The sequence below is a fragment of the Typopeltis vanoorti genome, chromosome 11, assembly GCF_054136105.1.
Source record: "Typopeltis vanoorti isolate ZY-2024b chromosome 11, IOZ_Tvanoo_1.0, whole genome shotgun sequence".
In the NCBI taxonomy this organism is placed as follows: Eukaryota; Metazoa; Arthropoda; class Arachnida; order Uropygi; family Thelyphonidae; genus Typopeltis; species Typopeltis vanoorti.
The window spans coordinates 34,301,908-34,315,149 of NC_143559.1; the positions used below are offsets into that span (position 1 = coordinate 34,301,908).

The following is a 13,242-nucleotide window of genomic DNA, read 5'->3' on the forward strand; positions in this document are numbered from 1 at the left end:
AAAATTTGTTTTACTTGCTAATGAAGACACCCTGAAATATATCTTGGCAATGATAGAACGGCTAATTCTGGATCATGGAAACATCTTGAATAACAGAATGAGGCCAGTGAACCATGTGCTGCTTCACATTCTTAATCATACTTCTTACAAAGTTCGAAAGCATGCTGAATCAGTAATGCATAAGTTGCTTTCTGTGCTGGGAGGTACAAATATTGCATGTTCACTGTTAAAAACATTTCCTGCATTTGTGGACAACATTAAGCCAGGAAGTACTGAAAAAGATACTGAGGAAAGCAGCAGACAAAAAATAAATCCACAAATTCTAACGAGCTGTTTATTTGTTCTTTGCTCGGGATCTGATCTAAGTGATAGTGATTGCGAGCAGTTAGCAATAGAAATGTTAATTCCTTCACATCTGCCTTCAGTGATAAATGTACAACCAAATATGTGGATAAAGCTTTTGGCCAGACTTCATCAGAATCCAGTTACATTCCTGTCTACAGCATCCTCAAAAATTAGTAACCTCATTTTTGATCCTCTGGAATTTTTTCCTCCTTTAGAAAACGTTGTACAAACTTTAGTGAAATTGGCTCCAGAACAGTATGTGCCACTTATGGTGAATCATGTATACTCATTATTAAGTAATCCTCGGCTTTCTGAACTAACTAAAGAGGAGTACAGTATCTTTCTTACACCTGAAGGAGAACTGTCTGATACATCAGTTATTGAGAATCTGAAAGAAAAAGAAGCTAATACGAAAAATATAAAAAGAGAAAGCAAGCTTTACTCATATAAAGAACAGATGGAAGAACTGGAACTAAGAAAGGAAATAGAAGAAAGAAAAAGAGCCAAAGGTTTAATTAAGGAACCAGAACTAACCAAGAAACAAGTAGAAGCAAAAAAACTGCAGTTAGAAAAAGAAAATAGTATATGAGTATGTTGATATCAGAGCTTAGCATAAAAACCAGCAAAGGAAAGATGGCAGTGGGTTTGTCCATGCAGGAATTTAACTTCAACTTCAGTCGTTATAGTGAAATATGAGGTGTGCTATATGTACTCATTTGTTTACAGTGATAAATTGTGGATATTTAAGGCAGATGGAAGGAAGGTATGTGCAAAGTGTGAGCTAAAAGAGGACTTAATGAATGCTAATATGTTGATGACAGAAAGTGTTAGTAGCGAGAATGCCGCGAGGAGAATAAGTGCTCGTCTGATAGAGAAGGACAGTGTAAAACAGCAGCAAAAAAAAGGTTAAAAAAGTTTTGAAAAAGAGAACGAGCAATCTGAAAAACTTAATCAATGGTAAGAAAGATGAAAGTGATGCGAATCTGGGAGAAGGCAACAAAATTGAGAGAATGAATGAAAGCAGAAGTGTGACGCAAGGTTCGAAAGTGTAAAAAATTGAAAGAATGAATGAGAGTGAAAGTGTGATGCAGGGTTCGAGATTTCAAAAATTCAAAAGAATGAATGACAGTGAAAATGTGACACAAGATTCGAAAGTTGAGTTGATTAGGATGAGGCAAGAGATGAAATGGATGTGGAATGAAGTTAAGAAAATTCGGGAAATGTATGGGAGAGCGAAAATGATGAAAACAAATAACGTTGGTATAGAAGAGGTAACGAAAGACCCGCGAGTGGCGTATGGCGATTCAATTTTTAAAGGTGTGTGGAAAAGAGGATGCACAAGGCATGTTTTACCGGAGGTAGAATGAGTAGAGTGATTGAGGCATTGGATACAAGAAGTAAGAGAGCAAAAGAATTGGTAGTTTAATAGGTACAAAGAACACATCAGATTGGATATCAGAAGGTTGCTTAGATGAATAAATGAGAATAGTGCGATAGGAAAGGTAGTAAGCATGTTGCTTAGGTATGACAGTGGTAAGATGATGTGGAGAGCAAGATTTATGAATGATATGTTAGCAGAAATGTGTGAGGAGAAAGGAGTGCAGTTTGTTAATATGTGGAATGAGTTTGAAGGGCGAAGTGAACTGTAGAAGAGTGTGGGGCTGCATTTGAGTGGTTTTGTGTGAGTTTCTTGGAGAGACTGCTGCTGGAAGGTAGAGAAGTTAGTACAGAGAATGAATGTGATCAAGTGGGAAGTGATGTGTAAGAGTGGGAGACTAAGACAAGAGTTTGAAGAGATGGTCATGAAGAAGTGAGTGGCATGAGTATAGAGAGAATGGGTGTTCAAGATGGACAGAAACAGAGAGGCTCAGGGTGGACAGGGGAACACAGCATGAGAAAGGTGGATGCTCCAAGAGGATGTGAATGCATGTGCAGACAGGAAAGGAAACAGGGATCAAGAGGAAACAGTTGGATTTGAAGAGGGTTCTAAAATGAATAAGGAGAAAGGGAAATGGCTTGAGTTGAGCATGGAGAAATCACATCGAATGAGAGGCATCAGTGGAACTAGCTACAGATCCAGGAATGAACTGCTGTGTTTGTATACAAATGCACCCAAAAATTGTTGGAATAAGTGAGACATGGCTGGATGAGGGTGACATCCTGACAGGAAAAGAGATGGAACAGTATGATGTGTTTCATGAGGATAAAAAGGGTAAAAAGAGAGGGGGAGTGCTGTTGACGATAGAGAAAGAGTTATGTCCATACAAAGTAAAGATGCAAGAGAGAAATAGTGCCAGTGGTTTTGATGCAGTATGGTGTGAGAAAGAGGTGAATAGAATGATATACTTGGTTGGATGTTGTTATAGACCAAGTAATGTGGATGGTAGTGACTATGAAACGTATAATCGAATTAGCCAAGCAAATAAGAAAAGGATGATCATTACGAGTGATTTTAATTATGGCAATATAGATTGGGATGATGAGATAGCAACTGGAAGTAAAGTAAATGAGTTTTTGAGGGACAACTACTACCTCAGACAATATGTAACAGAGGGCACACGAGGATTGAGGGTCTTGGATTTGATCATCTCATCAGAGGATGTAATTATAAATTAGGTGTCCAATCACCCTCAAATTTGTGAGAGTGACCATGAAGTGATTACTTGGGTGGTTGCCAGCAGTGTGAGGACCTCTGTGAGAAAAGGGTATATGTAGAACTACAAGGCTGGTGATTATGAAGAACTCAGGAGACAGCTTGCAGGTGTAGCATGGAATGAGGAGTTAGCTGGAAAAGAGATCAATGTGCAGCTTGGGGGATATTCAAGAACTATCTTGTAGAAGCAATGTCTAAATGTATTCCAAGGATCGGAAGGTTAAATAAGGTAGGTGTGAAATGGATAAATAAAGAGATTAAGTATGCAATACAGAGAAAAAGGGTATTATGAAGGCAGCATAAGAGAAGTTGTAAGAAGTAGTTCCATGAGGATTACAAAGACCAGGCAAGGCAGGTAACTTGGTTGGTAAGGGTAGAAAAAGTGTGGTATGAGCAGCAGTTAGCTAATGAAGCCAAAAAAAAGAATCATAGGGAATTCTTTTGATATGTAGTCAGCAAAAAAAAAAAAAAAAAAAAGAATGATTATATAAGGATGAAGATTTATGGTGAAATGGTAAAAGGACACCTGTTGCCGAAGATATAGTGGAGATACTTAATGAGCAGTTCATAAAGGCTTTTCATTCTTGTGAATATGATATCATGGAGAGTTTGAGAGCAGTTGATGATGGAGAGGAGGGACTAACTGTAAGTGAGCAACGGGGGGGGGTGTATGGGGAGTTGAGCAAACTTGATGTTAATAAGGCTGTGGGACTTGATAATATATTACCACATATTTTGAAGGAATGTGCCAGGGAGTTGACATCTGCCTTGACATATTTTTTTAACATGGGTCATGCACTGTTTCAGGGTCCTAAGAAGTGGAAGGAAGGCAAGATTGTGCTGCTTCATAAGGGAGGTGATAGAACTCAAGAATCAAATTATAGGTATCTGTGTGTCAGGTGTTGTGAGAACGAGGATCCAGAATTGGGTATCTTTGTAAAGATACCTTGCATTAAAATGCAAGATATCTTTACAAAGACATTTCAGCTGAAGATGCTAGCTAGTGTCATATGTAACAAGGATTTTTTCTCAGCTTGGTTTGGTTTAGATGGAATTACACCTGCAGTAATAAATGCTATGGGGTACATTATGTCCTTTTTTTCATGTGAATAAATCTATTGTACATTAAGTAGAAATTTATTGCATGTTTGTGAGTAAGCTAAGGGTATATAATCTAGTTATTATGCTCTAGAGACCGAACATAATACTTTTTTCAATCCACTTCAGGCCTCTAATAAGTGGAGTAGTGGTCACACACACTGGATGATGAATATAAAATTATCTGCTACCTAAAGAGTTTCTCAAACATTCATACCACTGTAAGATTTGAACCTACAGCCTGCCTGATGAAGAAAAGAGATGCTATCCACTGGGAAAACCAGGATGGCATTTGCTCTTCAGACTGTGTGTTTTGCAATATGAAAAAGCCTGCCAACTCCATATGAGACTAGCTAATCTTCATGGAAAAGTCCCTATCAAAGTTTTCTCTTTCAAAGACAAACCACAACAGAATGTATATTGATATAACACACCTCATGTTGGAGGCTTAATGGATTGTATACAGCACTCAGAAAGAATTAAAACAGAATTTAATTCTTCCTATATTTCGTCTCAGTCAATGAGACATCTTCACGGATTACAAAAAAACTAATGTAACATATATACAAATAACAAACAATACTAAGCCCAACCACCTGGGTGACACTAAAGTCCTATCTAGGTGGAATGCCCTCTAAGGGCCTGGAATGTAAAGTGGGACCTCTGGTGATAAGCGCTCCCAAATCTTAGGAAGCTTACAACCATATTTGTTTAGATTTGGTTGATTCCTGAGAGCTGCTGCTGATTCTAAGAATAGTCTCTCTTTTTTGAATTTGCTGTTGTGAAGCATGGTGGTTTTTTCCCATGAGATCCTGTGGGTTGTATCCAAGACATGGTCAGCCAGGCCTAACTGACCATGGTCGTGGTTGGTTGCAGATGTATGACTTATGTTCCTCCAGGCAGATAGTAGCTGATCTGCCTGTCTGTCCAAAGTACACCAGTTTACAGGAACAGGGTAGTTTATAGACTCCAGACACTGAGAGTGGAGGGAGCTGATCTTTTGTAGAGCAGATAAAGGTAGCAAGTTTGCGGTGGGGCTTATATACTGTGTGTAGGTTGTACTTTTTTAAAATCTTGGCTATTTTTTCGGATGTGCCACGGATGTAGGGTATGGTGATGGCACTTCTAAACTCTTTCTGAAGAGAAGACCAGGGAATGGGGAGGCCCCACCACAAACTTGCTACCCTTATCTGCTCTACAAAAGATCAGCTCCCTCCTCTCTCAGTGCCTGGAGTCTATAAAGTACTCTGTTCCTGTAAACTGGTGTACTTTGGACAGACAGGCAGATCAGCTACTATCTGCCTGGAGGAACATAAGTCATACATCTGCAACCACGACCATGTCAGGACTGGCTGACCATGTCTTGGATACAACCCACAGGATCTCATGGAAAAAAACCACCATGCTCCACCACAGAAAATTCAAAAAAGAGTGACTATTCTTAGAATCAGCAGCAGCTCTCAGGAATCAACCAAATCTTAACAAATATGGTTGCATTAAGCTTCGGGAAATGCTTATCACCAGAGGTCCCACTTTACATTCCAGGCCACCTGAAACCGCCCTTAGAGGGTGCTCCACCTAGACAGGACTTTAGTGTCACCCACATGGTTGGGCTTAGTATTGTTTGTTATTTGTATATATGTTACATTAGTTTTTTTTGTAATCCCTGAAGATGTCTCACTGATTGAGACAAAATATAGGAAGAATTAAATTCTGTTTTAATCTTTACTGAGTGCTGCATATAATCCATTAAGCCTCCAACATGATGTCCTCACAGCACTTAAGCCTCTACACACGGATATAACACAGCATGTGACAGAATTAACTAAATTACCAAATTAAATTAGGTTTACGAAAATGTTATGTCACCTAACCATGACAGGCCACTGCTCTTACCACATTTAATGGAAGATGAGGTGCAACATAGTAGAGAAATGGAAAAAAATAGAATTACTTCAGTACTAATAATTATGTTAGGAATCTAAAATTACATCAGCAATTTCAAATGGTAACAGTTTGTTTATTAATACAATATTTGGTTGGATTCAAGAAAAAAGTAATAGTGTTTCCTGAAGACTTTGTGGGTATGGCTTCTGAGCCTGGTTTGTAAGTCGATAAACAACAGCACTAATATTTGATCTACAGGCAATGGGTGTGAATTTCACTGTGCCATACATGTTTTGTTAATGTCTTCAAGATAGAATATAATTTTCATCTTCTGTTGTGAGACCTCCTGCCCCCCCCCACTTAACAGATACTTGAAATAGAACCATGTTTGGTCCCTAAAGCAGAATTTCCAGAATATCTAACCCATAGTACAAATATGTTACAAGCTTTCATAAGTAGTACTGCCATTAAGAACACCAAAGAAGCCTGACTTACATTATGGTAAGAAATATGAGCATTTAACAGATGTTCTCTAAATTATGGCATGTACTGTCACTATGTGTCCAAAATATGAGATTCACTAAAAATTAAAACAAAATATTACCACTGCTATATGTTTTCATATGCTCAAGGTTTCACAGCGATTTTATAGCTCTATATGGTTGACATTATTATTTTTTGGCATTATTTATATGTGTATATTGTAGTTAATGTGGAATGCCATTCCCTGCTAATTGTGTTCACTGATTTTGAAAATAAATTAGTAGTATACCAAAATCAAACTTTTGCCAGTTCTCTTCTGCTAATTAATGCCTGGATTTAATTTTTGGATACAAAAGATATATTTATTCAGTGAGATAAAGTACTTAAAACAACACATTTTTGCTCTTCCTGCCACACTGATAAAGGGAGCAAAGTTCCAGTATGAGTTACTGCAAAGAAATCAGTTCGGATTATAGGACAATTTTAATAACATGGTTGCAGTTTCAACTTTGTTTATGAAAAACTGGGAGGAAATTTACTAATTTGGAGGTGAGCGAATGGATAAAAAAAATCAGGAATCACTCACCTAAATTGGGAAAGTTGGCAGGTATGTTCTTGCAGCTAAGAATATACATGTAAAATAAAATACAGAATTTTTTTGATCTTAAATGATCAAGAGCTATGTCTAATTCTCGTAGACAAGCTTATACATTGGTTATGCATTATTAAAACACTTAAGGAATTGAACAACGTAGTTAAGGATATAAATTAAATTAAACTTTAATAAATATTTTCTGATATTTCGGCAACGTCATGTTGCCATCTTCTAAAGGAACTTACAAAAAAAGTTACGTGCACGTAGGCACTACAACACAGAAACTGGGAATGAAGAGATGAAGCTATTGTTCTCCTAACAGTCCTGATGGTGCCCTCTAGCGGGCTAATTAGGTGTTCTTGGCCGTTGGGCTGAAGGTCTGCTGATGTAGGCCTCCCAAATTTGGGGCAGTCGCATACAACCAAATTTGTTGAGGTTTGGAGAATTTCTTAGGGCTGAGGCTGATTCCATAAAGAGTCTTTCAAATTTGTATTTGCTACGGTGTATCACTGTAGCTTTCTTCCACCGTATTGTGTGGCGTGTATCCAGAGCATGGTCCGCAAGCCCAGAATGACTGTATTTGTGAAAACGGATGTAGTCCTTGTGTTCCGAAATTCTGATATTCGCTGTCCTGCCTGTTTGGCCAAAGTAAGACAGTGTCTCCTCTTTATTTACAAATGTCCCACTCAAGGAAACTTTAGAGCTAATCCAAGCTAAATTTTCTCCCGATATCTCATCCTTATTTCAGTTCACAATGAACTCAAGCTATTTCGTTTGGCAGGGAAAATTCTACAAACAAATAGAGGGGACAGCCATGGGTTCACCACTCTCCCCACCCTTGGCCAATTTCTTTATGGAGACCTTTGAATAAAAAGCCTTGGCCTCTGCCTCACAAAAATCAACCATATGGCTTCGCTATGTTGATGATGTATTCGCTATTTGGCCACATGGCTCTGAAGCACTTCTCTCCTTCTTAACACACTTAAACAACCAACACCCCAGAATCAAATTCACTCTAGAAAAAAAGGAAAACAACAGCCTCCCTTTCCTAGACACACTAGTCACCCGCCAGCCTAATGGAACCTTGGTTTTCTCAGTTTACAGAAAACCCACCCATACAGGCAGATACATTCACCAACAATCCCCCCCCCTCACAACAATATGGAGTAGCGAAAAAACAATACAACAGGGCTAAACTAATCTGTTCAAACAACTTGGCTTTAAACACTGAACTAAATCACATCCTTAACACTTTCTCAGCCAATGGCTACCCCCCCAAAAAAATCCAAAAAATATTAGAACCTACAAACCACAGATTCCCTCTCCCCCCCCATCCACAACAAGGATTACTCTAAATCCATCACCATTCCCTACATCCGAGGCACCTCGGAAAAGATTACCAAAATCTTAAAAAAACATGACCTGACCTCCTGTTACAAACCTTACAGAAAATTGGCATCCCTTATCCGCTCCACTAAAGACCAACCACTTCCCCTAGACCTACCTGGTGTTTACCAGGTCCCTTGCAGTTGTAAATTGTCTTACTTTGGCCAAACAGGCAGGACAGCGAATATCAGAATTTCGGAACACAAGGACTACATCCGTTTTCACAAATACAGTCATTCTGGGCTTGTGGACCATGCTCTGGATACACGCCACACAATACGGTGGAAGAATGCTACAGTGATACACCGTAGCAAATACAAATTTGAAAGACTCTTTATGGAATCAGCCTCAGCCCTAAGAAATTCTCCAAACCTCAACAAATTTGGCTGTATGCGACTGCCCCAAATTTGGGAGGCCTACATCAGCAGACCTTCAGCCCAACGGCCAAGAACGCCTACTTAGCCCGTTAGAGGGCACCATCAGGACTGTTAGGATAACAATAGCTTCATCTCTTCATTCCTAGTTTCTGTGTTGTAGTGTCTATGTGCACGTAACTTTTTTCGTAAGTTCCTTTAGAAGATGGCAACATTTAATTTAATTTATATCCTTAACTACGTTGTTCAATTCCTTAAGTGTTTTAATAAAGCTATGTCTAATATTTTATAACTGCAATTCTTATTGGGTGCCAAGAGATAAGATTTTCAAAAATTCTACAATTTATGGGGTAAATAGAACATTACACAATGTATAGTCTATATTTAAGTTGTAAACCATTAGAAATGAAGGAGTTATAGGAAGATGTTCTGATCTAAAATCAGTTGTCAGACAAGAATGCACACTACTCCACTATTATTCATCATTTGTATAGATAGTACCAGGATGGAACACTCTAATAAAGTGATCACTGAATAGATGAACTACGTCATTTGCTTTGGTCATCCAATTCCCATCTCCACCCAGCAAGTTAATCTGCCCATTATAATTTTTTCTCCTGCTCACCATGTAGTGAAAAAAACTCCTCGGGATTTTCTCCTTCGTACTCTAATTTTTTTTTTCTCCTTACAATACTAGTCACTTTCCTAGCCTGAGCTTTATATTTCTCAAGCAACTGCTCTCCACTCCTGTCTCTTTATATGCCTTCCATAATTGCCCCCCCCCCCCCCCCCCCGCAATTCTCCTTTTATTCCTTTTGTCATCCATTTGACTCCAAATTGCTTGATCTTCCTCACTTGAAATATACAATCTCTCATTGCTGTCAACAAATTTTTCTTAAGTATCTCCAATGCACTAATGACACCCACCTCCTCTTCCTTCAGATTCTTTCATTCATTGTACTGCTGCAAGCTGATTTCTAAATCTATGATAATAACCTGCCTTATAATTCCACATAACTTTCTTCTGTTTTGATACCTCCACATGCTTACTCATCCTCAGGGCTGGTCCAAGAGTATCTGATGCTCCTAGGCAAAGAAAATTTAGGCACCCCTATACATTGTGTCTCTCTCTCTCTCTATATATATTTTTTGTCATACTCACACAAGCACATGTACACCTACACATGTGGATATTTATAAAAATGAATAATTGCCCCTAGGTGATTGCCTAGATTCGCCTAATGATAAAACCAGCCCTGCTCATCCTTCAAGTAAGGACTACGTGGTCACTCTCACCAACTTAGAGCAAGTATGTCATCTCAGTTACATTCAAATGTTCTGATGCTATGACCAAATCTAAAACTCTTGATCCATGTGTTCCCTTCACCACATGGTGCCGAAGACATGGCTCTTCAAGGAATCTAAAATTCAGTTCCCTTATTACCACATGTTGTCTCCTCTGCACAGTTTATATCACTATAGTTGAAGTACTCCCATAATGATCGCTCACTTTTCACTTACCAAACTAATTTGCCTAAACATTTCCTGTTCATTATCTTATAAACATGTATCTCACACTATATACTCTCAAAGCCATTAGTGTTATTTTCACTGAGATTCTCTTCCCTAGGAGTGCACAATTCATCTTTTATCATAAGTAACGCTCTGATATATCCTTCGATTTCTATCCCTGTTATAACATCCTTCTCAGTTAATCAAGTTTCACTGATACCAACACCTTTGGAGAGATCGAGTCAATTAATGACACAAACTTATTTCTTTTATTCCTAATGCTCCTAAGCATTTGTATACAGAAAAACCAGTGTATGCCTGCCTTCATATTCCACCTGGCTCTGTAATGTAGTGCCCATCCCCTCATTTCTCAAGCCACTATCCCCACATGAAGCCATGCCTGCAACATTCCATCTGTGCATTTCTAGTTTCCGGAATTCTGAAACACTCACATGTCAAGAAAACATCAGCCTATGCCCTTCTGCATTCAAATGTAATTCATCTCTTGCATACAGCTTTCTTCTATCCTCAAACATATCCGCACATCCACATATTCCAGACCTCTTTTCCTGCACATTCTGGTGGTTATCATCTCATTCATCATCACTGCTCTTCTCCTCCACTCCTCATAATCATGCTGAATCAACACGCTCACTATCTTTCCTCAGATACATTTCTGCTATAAGTATATATATATATATATATATATATATATATATATATATATATATATAAAAATATACAGGTAACCCTCGTATAATGTGGTACTTATACAACGCAATTTCAATATAATGCAGTCTACAAATTGTAGTAACCCTTGTTGAGCGTGGTACTTATACAATGCAGTTTCAATATAAGACAGTCTACAAACTGTAGTAACTCTTTATCTTTTCATATATTTTTCATTGCGTGATTTAAAAATCAAATTTTATCTTTGTTAAATTTCCGTCTGCCCGTATCATGCATGTAGTTATAAGTAGCGAATTTATATTACGGGAAATACCCTTTAGAACACATGTGCATCAATTGTTTATCATATAAAGTGTTTATTTTGAAAATTGTCTTTGTTTTCTGCCAGGAAAGCGTATTAAAAATCATATGTGCGTTAATCTCAAGCTGAGCACTTTATTTTTTGGTGAGTTACATAGAATATGTAATGCTTCTTTTTATGTAAAAAAAAATTACTTTTATAGTAATGGCCACTTAGAGCACTTTTGCGATATATGCGTTTGTTAATAGAGATAAACCCACCCACTGTAAACTGCCAAGGTAACAATTGAACAAGACTGAAGATACATTCAGTTTTGATCAGCACATGAGACTCAATCTTCACGAACTTCTTCATAAGTGCTAGAATCTCTTCAATAGTGAATTAATTGATGGGGAAATAGATTTAAATGAGGAGGAACTGGTACAATTAATAGATGATGTTGAACCAAATAACAGGGAAAGTTCTGCCAAAGATTCTGATTGTGATGAATCCGTTAAAGAATTCAGTTTTCAGTTTAAAGAAATTAGCAGAAGGATTGGACTTGGCAAGAAATTTATTCTATGGATAATGATCTCTCAGTGGAGAGCTCCGGAAAATTCACAAGACAATTGGATATTTGTTTAGCTCCATATTATAAACTTAATAAAAAAATTGCAGCATAGTGGTAAGCGAGGTCTTATTACTGACTTCTTGATAACTAAACCAGCCAAAGTATGCAATGAGAATTATACTAATGATGTCCAAGAGATTTCAAGTGATGACAATGTCCAGCCACTCGTCAATAAAGAACATCTACGAAATGTTAGTTTTGAAGAGAGTGATAACGATTAAAATATACACTTTATTTTATTTTGCCAAAAACATTTATGTATTATGTGCAATGAAGTTTACATACAATTTATAATTTTTTATAATTTTGTACTATGTATTTGTTTTATAGTTTATATGTTTTCTTAACTTACATGAATTATCCGAATTAAATAAAAATATATTTTTGTTGGATATGTCATTGTTTATATAATCATAAATAAAAAAAAAAAAAGCGATTTTGGAACCCTAGTTTTTCTATGTGATCCGAGTCTCGCATAACGCGATTTATATAACATGGCATTTTTGTGGAACCTAACATCCGCGTTATACGAGGGTTACCTGTATGTGTGTATACTTATATACACACACACACATACACAATCATCCCTCGACTTAATTCAGGGTTCCGTTCCATCTGGTAAAACGTAAGTCGGTTCAAACGTAAGTCGATACATTAGATCAACAGAGTTATAGGGGTTAGGGACTTAACCATAATAAGTATACTGTCATTTTAATTTTTAAACCTCATTATAAAACGGTACTGTGCATTACTGCCACTATAAAACAGAAGAATAATCACCTAAATCTTCCTCCACAATCACATCTTCATTACCTTCCCTATGTGAAGAACCAGGCTGTGGCTCTTCTGGTGTAACCTTTTTTTTGATGAAAATATCCAATATGCTTTGCTTATTCCTCTACTTCTTTTCATCATAAATTTGTTTATAGCAAGCAAATGCATCATGTACTTTCCTTTCTACAAATAAATATCATTCAACATTGGGGGTTCATGTCTTCAATCATTTTGAGAACATTGCTGCAAGAGCCTTCACTGTGAATTGTTTAACTACCATTCCTTGTTTCTCTTTTCTCCCTTCCTTTTCTCATTCTTCCTCTTCTGCAACAAGTTGTTTCTCCAGGTCTACCAATTCTTCGTTGGTCGACTCTTCAGGGGCACTTTCTATGAGTTGAACTATGTCGTCATCATTCACTTTGAGATTCAGATTGTTTGCTAGGCCCACTATTTCTTCACTCAATTTACAAAGGTCTTCATTGTTTTCAAAACTTCCAAAATCGTGCATAAACTTTTTTAATGTCCTTTTCCATA

General features: G+C 37.5%; 1 protein-coding gene across 6 annotated transcripts in view; it reads right to left on the reverse strand.

Moving 5' to 3' along the window:
- LOC150101430 (testis-expressed protein 47-like) overlaps positions 1–13,242 on the reverse strand; it is a 360,248-nt gene that overhangs the window by 46,022 nt on the left and 300,984 nt on the right. The window contains exon 9 of one of the 6 annotated variants that reach the window (XM_090400901.1): positions 7,053–7,087. The exons of the other annotated variants lie outside the window; for them this stretch is intronic. The gene's annotated coding sequence lies outside the window, so the exon portion shown is untranslated. Of the gene's footprint in view, positions 1–7,052; positions 7,088–13,242 lie in introns of those variants that run through there. 6 annotated transcript variants of the gene reach the window in all.